Source organism: Eschscholzia californica, unplaced genomic scaffold (genome assembly GCF_041429995.1).
Source record: "Eschscholzia californica isolate CP2 unplaced genomic scaffold, dmEscCali1.0.p SCAF_5, whole genome shotgun sequence".
NCBI classification, from domain to species: Eukaryota; Viridiplantae; Streptophyta; class Magnoliopsida; order Ranunculales; family Papaveraceae; genus Eschscholzia; species Eschscholzia californica.
In genome coordinates this window covers 45,822,465-45,830,095 of record NW_028238472.1, presented here as the reverse complement: position 1 = coordinate 45,830,095, position 7,631 = coordinate 45,822,465, and the positions used below count along the sequence as shown (strand labels likewise).

Genomic DNA, 7,631 nt, shown 5'->3' with positions numbered 1-7,631 from the left:
AAGTTTAGTTACGAAAGGTGGTTGACTAGGTGTCCTAGGGTTTGAATTAGGGTTCATCTTGGTCTCGGCTAAGGGTATGGTGCTCACGGTTTGGCATGAGGTTATTAGGGTGCGAGGATGGTGTATATTGTTGCATAGTAGGGTGTAGGAAAGGGCGATAGATAGGGTTTATGGTTGGTTGGGACGTAGGATTTTGGAAAAATTCGATATTACCTAATAATGGTGGGAACTTATGGTCGTTTATAGGTTGAGTAATACGACTAGATGGAGGTGGGTGGTCTAGGCCTTCGGTCCTAGAAGGTGAACTAAAGTTGTTGGTGGTTGGTGGTTGTAAGGGTGAAGAAGATATGGGTGGTTCGGATGTGGTGGTTCGAGGAATGTGTTCCCGAGAAGAACTAGAAAAAGAAGACATACCGTTAAGTTTGGTGTTCATATCTTGAAGTAGTTGTTGAATATCTTCAAACTTTTTGTTGGTTTCTTGGTTTGATTGAGCAAAAGCTTTCTCCAAGTTTGTGATTGTTGTAAGTCCATTACGGATGTTCTCCCATTCGGATTCAAAGGTAGGAACTTTTCTTTTAATGGGGTACCACGAGGATTAACCATGGTTCTCTAAAAAAAATTAGGCTCTAGATACCACTTGATGTAGCACAGCGGATTATAAGGAATAACTACGATTAACAATTAAGAAAACTAGAATAACTACGATAAAAGATGCAAACAAGACGATTTTCTTATTGATAATAACTGAATGAATAAAAACAAACATAATAGAGTCCCTTTTATATGATTTTAGACAAACCTAAAATATACTCGAACTTGGAAAGAAATAAAACCTAAATACTAATTTCTTGTTTGCTAAGATACCTAATCTGATAGACATGAAAATAAAGAGATAAATTCTAAAATATATAAAATACCTAATCTAAAGGGCTAGCCGAGTGGGCTTCCCTCTCGTGGCCGTTAAGCCCACTTCGCCACTATTCCGGGCTGCATCAAGTATTCTGGACAGAGAATGCCAAGCCCAAAGCCCTCAACCAATTAAAGGCCCCGTTTTGCTAGTTTAACTACAATGGGCCTTTCCGACGGGCGTATGCAACATTCATGTGGAATGTGACCCGGGAGTCTAAAATGAATGTAGTTTTGTAAATTTTGACCTATGACTCCTGTAAACTTTAGGTGATACAACACTCCTATTTTGAGCCTTGAGAAGTGGATAATCAACCACTTTGTCCACGCTCTACAGGTCTGTTGGATATTAATCCTCAAGCTCCCATCAACATCGTAAACTTTTCTGTAATGCAGTTGTTTCTGATCTGAATCACTTTTTTCAACTTTGTGTTTTTTGTCAAAGAGACTGCATAGTCTTACTTCTTTCACAAGGAGACTTTAACTTTCGATGAAACCAACATTGTCGACTTCGTCCTTTTGTCTGAGACATTATCATTATCACGTCAGAGAAGAAACTTCAATTTTTTTGTTCTCAATTTGCAATCGAGTTTCCAAAGTCTGCAAATCCAGTTAACAAAATCTACAATTAGAGTTTGCAAAATCTGCACATTGAGATTACATTCTGCATACTTGCAAATCAAGTTTATAATTTACGTTTTGTTAATCTAGTTTGTAGAAAAACGAATAATAAAATGTTGTTTTTTTTTCCTGAATTTTTTTAGACAAGATATTGTCAGAAAGCTGACGAAAAATTATTTCCATATATATAAGTTTTATCGAAATCCGACATTGACTGAAAAAGTTAAATGTATTTAAAATTTAAAGAAAAACATTGAAGAATTAGTTAAACAAAAAAAATTTCAGTCTTTATATGTTTTTTTTCACATAAATAATAATTATGAAATGTTTGTTGCTTATTTATTTATTTATTTGACCTATTTAGTTAAAAATTCGTTGGTAAATTCCTATAAAACTCCGAGATAAATCGAATTTTGATGGTCGGCCTTAGGGACAGATCGAAGGAGTGCGAGAGTGTGCGGCCGCACCCCCCGAAAATAATAATATTAGTAGTAATATATATATATAAATTACTAGAAATATATATGTATATATATATATAATCATGTGAAATCATTAACATCTATAGGTGTTTAGCTTAGTGGTATGAGACTATGAGTGTTACGCTTAGTTTGCCAAAGGGAGTGTAAGGTACCATGTTCTAGTCCCTCCATAAGCATTCTAAGTATTCTCTATTCAATTCTCAACTTCCGTATATATCTCTCGTTTCTTCGTCTCACACCACACCAAAATCACTTCGACAAAAATAAGTTGATGCGGCTTGCTGAGTTTTATTCGTCAGATTTTAGTAGTCTTGACACTATGCTACTTACTTCTCAGCTTGATAATTACATTACGACATGAGACAGAATGACAATTCTCAAATTTAGATGAAATTTGAACTTTTATAGAACAATGATGGAAACTAAGAGAGAGAAAACATTTCATTTAGTTTATTTGCTTATCACTTTAACAATATTAGTTTTGCCGATTGCAATTGTTTCCGTTGAAATTTTTTTTTCACCTATGCAGTTAGTAAAGACGCGCTTAAGAAACAAGATGAGTGATTTGTGGTTGAATGCTAGTGTAGTAGTCTTAATTGGAAAAGAAGTTTCTAGTGAAATTAACAAATGGTTGATTATCCCAAGATTTCAAAACATGATTTTTTGTAAATATCAATTGCGTTTTTAAACATTGATGTTTAATTCAATTAATGAAGATACATATTTTGTTAAGAGTTAATTCCTATATGGCCCCCTACTTTGTGACAAGCTTCCTTTATGGCCCCCTTTTTTTCGTAAATTCAAATATGGTCCCCTTTTCTTAACACCGTCAGTCATCTTTTATGGTTAATCTTTTTGTTTCCATATTTACCCTTCTTATAAGAATGATTTCAAAATTCAAAATTGACCCCCTTTTAAATTTGGGTCAATTTCCAAGAACTTATAGCTACTTTAGAAAAAACTAGGGGGCCAAAATAGAATACATATAAAAAAATTTTAAAAACACCTCATCTCTCCCTCTCTCTCCTCCATCTCATCGCCTCTCTCCTCCACATCATGTATCTCGCCACCTCATCATCTTCTCTGATGAAGGAGCCCCTTCGCCGGAATAACCAAATCTCGGCCAAATTTTCCGGCGACCTTGAAACCAGACCTTCAAGGTCTGGTTATTCCGGCGAAGGGGCTCCTCCCCTTCGCCGGAGATATAGAGAGATGAGAGAGAGAGATGAGAGAGAGAAATGAGAGAGAGAGATGGGAGAGAGAGAGAGAAATGAGAGAGAGATTAGTTAGAGAAAGATTAAAAAAAAAAAAAAATTTGAAGGTCGCCGGAAAATTTGGCCGGCCGGCGACCTTCATCGGAGAAGATGATGAGGTGGCGAGATATATGATGTGGAGGAGAGAGGCGATGAGATGGAGGAGAGAGAGGGAGAAATGAGGTGTTTTTAAAAAAATTTTATATGTATTCTATTTTGGCCCTCTAGTTTTTTCTAAAGTAGCTATAAGTTCTTGGAAATTGACCCAAATTTAAAAGGGGGTCAATTTTGAATTTTGAAATCATTTCTTATAAGAAGGGTAAATATGGAAACAAAAAGATTAACCATAAAAGATGACTGACGGTGTTAAGAAAAGGGGACCATATTTAAATTTACGAAAAAAAGGGGACCATAAAGGAAGCTGGTCACAAAGTAGGGGGCCATATAGGAATTAACTCTTTTGTTAATTACAGTTTTGCAAAAAGATAATATTTATTTGAGTATATACTTTTTGCACCCCTAAGTAATCCCTTCCTGGTCGGCCCCATACAATGGACATTGCATTATTTATCACGTGAACAACAAACTTTATTGATTTTCTGCATGTGCACTCATGCTCTTCATCACGTGACCATTGCCCTCTCATGGCCAATGAAAATGCTTCATATATAGCCCAAAAAAGATAAAGGATTCCTTTTTGAGATATGACGTTTGTTTGGATCTCATTGTGTTTGTCCTCACATTTTATTGCCTATTTTATTGAACCACAATCAAATAAGAAGTAGAGACTTTTCAACAAAAAAAAATAAGAAGTAGAGACAATAGTAGAAAGAAAAGGATGATAATTCACTTTTTCAATTTTGTCAAGATAAAAAGATAAGAGCCCAAATGCACACAACACAAGTGGAGACGAGAGTAACAAGAAAAGGATGAGAATTCACTTTTTCAATTTTGTCAAGGTAAAGATAAAAGTCCCAATGCACATAACACAAGTAGAGACGAGAGTAGAAAGAAAAGGATGATAATTCACTTTTTCAATTTTGTCAAGATAAAGATAAGAGTCCAAATGCACATTGTTATGTGGGATTTTTTCTCGACTCTGGAGAGCACCTTATCTTGAATGCTGGTCTCCATAATATGATAATTAGCAGGGCCAGCCCAAGTTGTTGAGGGGCCTAAAACAAAGAAGATTTTGGGGCCCTTCCACATTCGTTATAGAAAAAAGTTAACTTTTTGAGTTAATTCCTATATGGCCCCCTACTTTGTGACCAGCTTCTTTTATGGCCCTCTTTTTTTCGTAAATTCAAATATGGCCCCCTATTTTCAGGTAAATGTCATTACTACCCTTCTTAATACTAAATTTAAAACAATAAAAAAATTATTTCCACCTCACCCCTCTCTCTCTCCACCTCATCTCTCCCTACACCTCACCCCTATCTCTCTCCAATTCACCCCCCTCTCTCTCCAACTCACCTCTCTCCTACTCACCCATTTCTTCTCCGGCAAGGTGGCCGGTCGGAAAATTTTCCGGCCGGCCACCTTCAAACTTAAAAAAAAAAAAAAAAAAAAAATTCTCTCTCCTCTCTCTCTCTAAATTTTTTTTTTTCAAAATCTCTCCACTCTCTCTCTCTAAAACTCTGGCGAAGGGGGTTTCCCTTCGCCGGAGGATCTGTTTACGAACTCACCACAATACAAAGCTGATGATGTCTCCATCTTTCTTAAGATCCAATTCACATGTTAACACAAAAACCATTCAAACCCTAATTATATCTTAAACCCATCTTCTCAATTTCCACTTTTTAATCACAAATTGAATCTATCTCTGTGAAAGGATCGAAACCCAAGTCTTAACTTTCACCCATTTAGCTCAAAATAAAATCACTGAAATCAGAAGTTTGTTCTTCATCAACCCTAATCATACTTCTCTCTCCATGAATAAACAAGGAAGAAAACTCAAGAAGCAGCTAAGACTATATCACCAACAACTTGTCTAGGCAAATCTTGAGCAAGATCTTCAACCTTTCTTTCAAAGTAAACCCTCCAAATTGCAGTAGAAATGTGAATAAAAACCCCACCTTTAGCGAAAAAAAAACTATGAAATTTACTATCTTTAACAAAAGCCACCATGAAAAGTAAAACTCCAATAACACATAGAAGTAATTCAGCAAATGAATCTGATGTTTGGATTAATAATTGATCATGTGGGTTTGATCCTAAAAGTTTAGTTGCAGTTTCAGATCCATGACCAAAAACAGAAAGTTCATTGTGATAAAACATCATTAGAATTCCAGTAGTTAAAGCAATTATAGAATGAAGTAAACATATTAAGAAGAATCCAGCTGAACCCATTGATTCAAAACCCTAAAGGACTTCAGCTTTAGTTCAAAACCTCAAAGTCCCTTTTATTATACTAACCATGATTGAAAGAATTAAGACCCCCAAAATTAGATGATAATTTGTATGAAGTTATCAACCCTAATTTCTGAAATAGAGGTTGAGAGAGAGAGAGAGTGGAGAGATTTAAAAAAAAAAAAAAATTTAGAGAGAGAGAGGAGAGAGAATTATTTTTTTTTAAGTTTGAAGGTGGCCGGCCGGAAAATTTTCCGACCGGGCACCTTGCCGGAGAAGAAAGGGGTGAGTAGGAGAGAGAGAGGTGAGTTGGAGAGAGAGAGGTGAATTGGAGAGAGAGAGAGGGGTGAGGTGGAAATAATTTTTTTTATTGTTTTAAATTTAGAATTAAGAAGGGTAGTAATGACATTTATCTGAAAATAGGGGGCCATATTTGAATTTACGAAAAAAAGGGGGCCATAAAGGAAGCTGGTCACAAAGTAGGGGGCCATATAGGAATTAACTCTAACTTTTTTGCTATGACAGATAATTTAGTATCAAACGCATAACTAAAACACGTAAATCTGAACAATATATTGCATAAAATGATATAATTTACATGTAAAAATGAGCCTAAGTATGTTTCAAAAACATTCTTTCCGCCCTTTGAGATCCATAAACCTAATTGTACGCTTCATTTCTCACACAATTTTCAATTGAATAATACAATATTATACGGAATTTGGACCTAAAATAGAAACATTAAACTTAAATCAAATAAGCATAAATCTAATTGAATAGCAGAATTACGTAAATTACTATTGTGAAAGAAATGTGTGTAGTTAAAAAAAATATATGTAGTTAAATTTAAATCAGACAATGTAATTGTTGTTCGTGGAGATCTAATTTAAAAACTAATAAAATTAATATTCTCTAACAATAGGGCACCAATTGATTCATTTTAAAGGGATATAACACTAAATATAATAACAAGAAATTGGGCCGAAGATCCAATTTTAAATTTTTTAACAATTTTAAACTTTTTTAAGTTAAAAAGACATAATTATATTTTTTTTGTTAAAAATCTAAAATCTGTATTTTTTCTGTTAAAAGTTCAAATGTTTGCATTTTGTTTAGTTAAAAAAGGAACACTTTTGTTGTTTGAAGGTCTTGCAAAGCTGTTCTAAGGTCTTTCAAAGTTGTTGCAAAATCTGTAAAGTTTTAAAGGAACTATTACCTTGTTTGTAGTCTGTAGAGTGGAAAAAGGTAGGTGCTAGAAGAGTGAGTTATAGGCTTTTTACACATATTAAGATAGAGAACGAAAACAACAAAACTTTATAGAGGGAAGGAAGCAGGGGCGGAACGAGGATTTCATGCTAGACAGGGCAAGCCTAAAGTCTTCGTAATGTGTATGGCCTTACAAGATACAACAAAAACACAATAACAGTTTTTTAGGGATTTTCTCAAGCCAATGATGTACCCGAGCAAAAATCACATACCTAATGATGTACCCGAGCAAAAATATGATATTCTCCAGCAATTGGTCCCTTAATTTAGGTCCATTAGTAGTCTGAAACTAAAGAGAAAAAATGAAAAGAGAAAAAAATAATGCAGCAATGGGAGTCGAACCCCTGTCTTTGACATGGAATTATATAGACTCCACCATTGGAGTTACACCTACTGTAATTTGTATTGGGAGCTTGACTTAGATATGTGGAGATCAGGCCGGGCAACTGCTCAGCCTGGTCTCCACATAGTTCCGCCCTTGGAAGGAAGCAAATATTTAGTATAATTTACTAGTTTAGAATTAAAATGAGAGAAGGAAAAAAGTACCCAGGCTTTGGAAGCTTAAGCCTTAAGGTCTGTAGAATTAAAGCCAGACCAGGTGTCAAAGTTAGATTAGATTTTTTAATTATTTTTGTGGACCCCACTCTTTAAGTGGTTGTCACGGTCACCTCCCAAACAAGTACATAAGTTACAATTAAAAGAAAAACAAGGTAAGGCGTTTGGGCCACGGTACAAGTGGGTTTGGGCGTTTGCT

At 35.1% G+C, this 7,631-nt stretch overlaps 1 pseudogene; it reads right to left on the bottom strand.

Annotated features, from left to right (window-relative positions):
• Positions 1–4,947: 4,947 nt before the first annotated feature.
• LOC147539728 (uncharacterized) lies at positions 4,948–5,749 on the bottom strand (annotated as a pseudogene).
• Between the last annotated feature and the right edge of the window lie 1,882 nt (positions 5,750–7,631).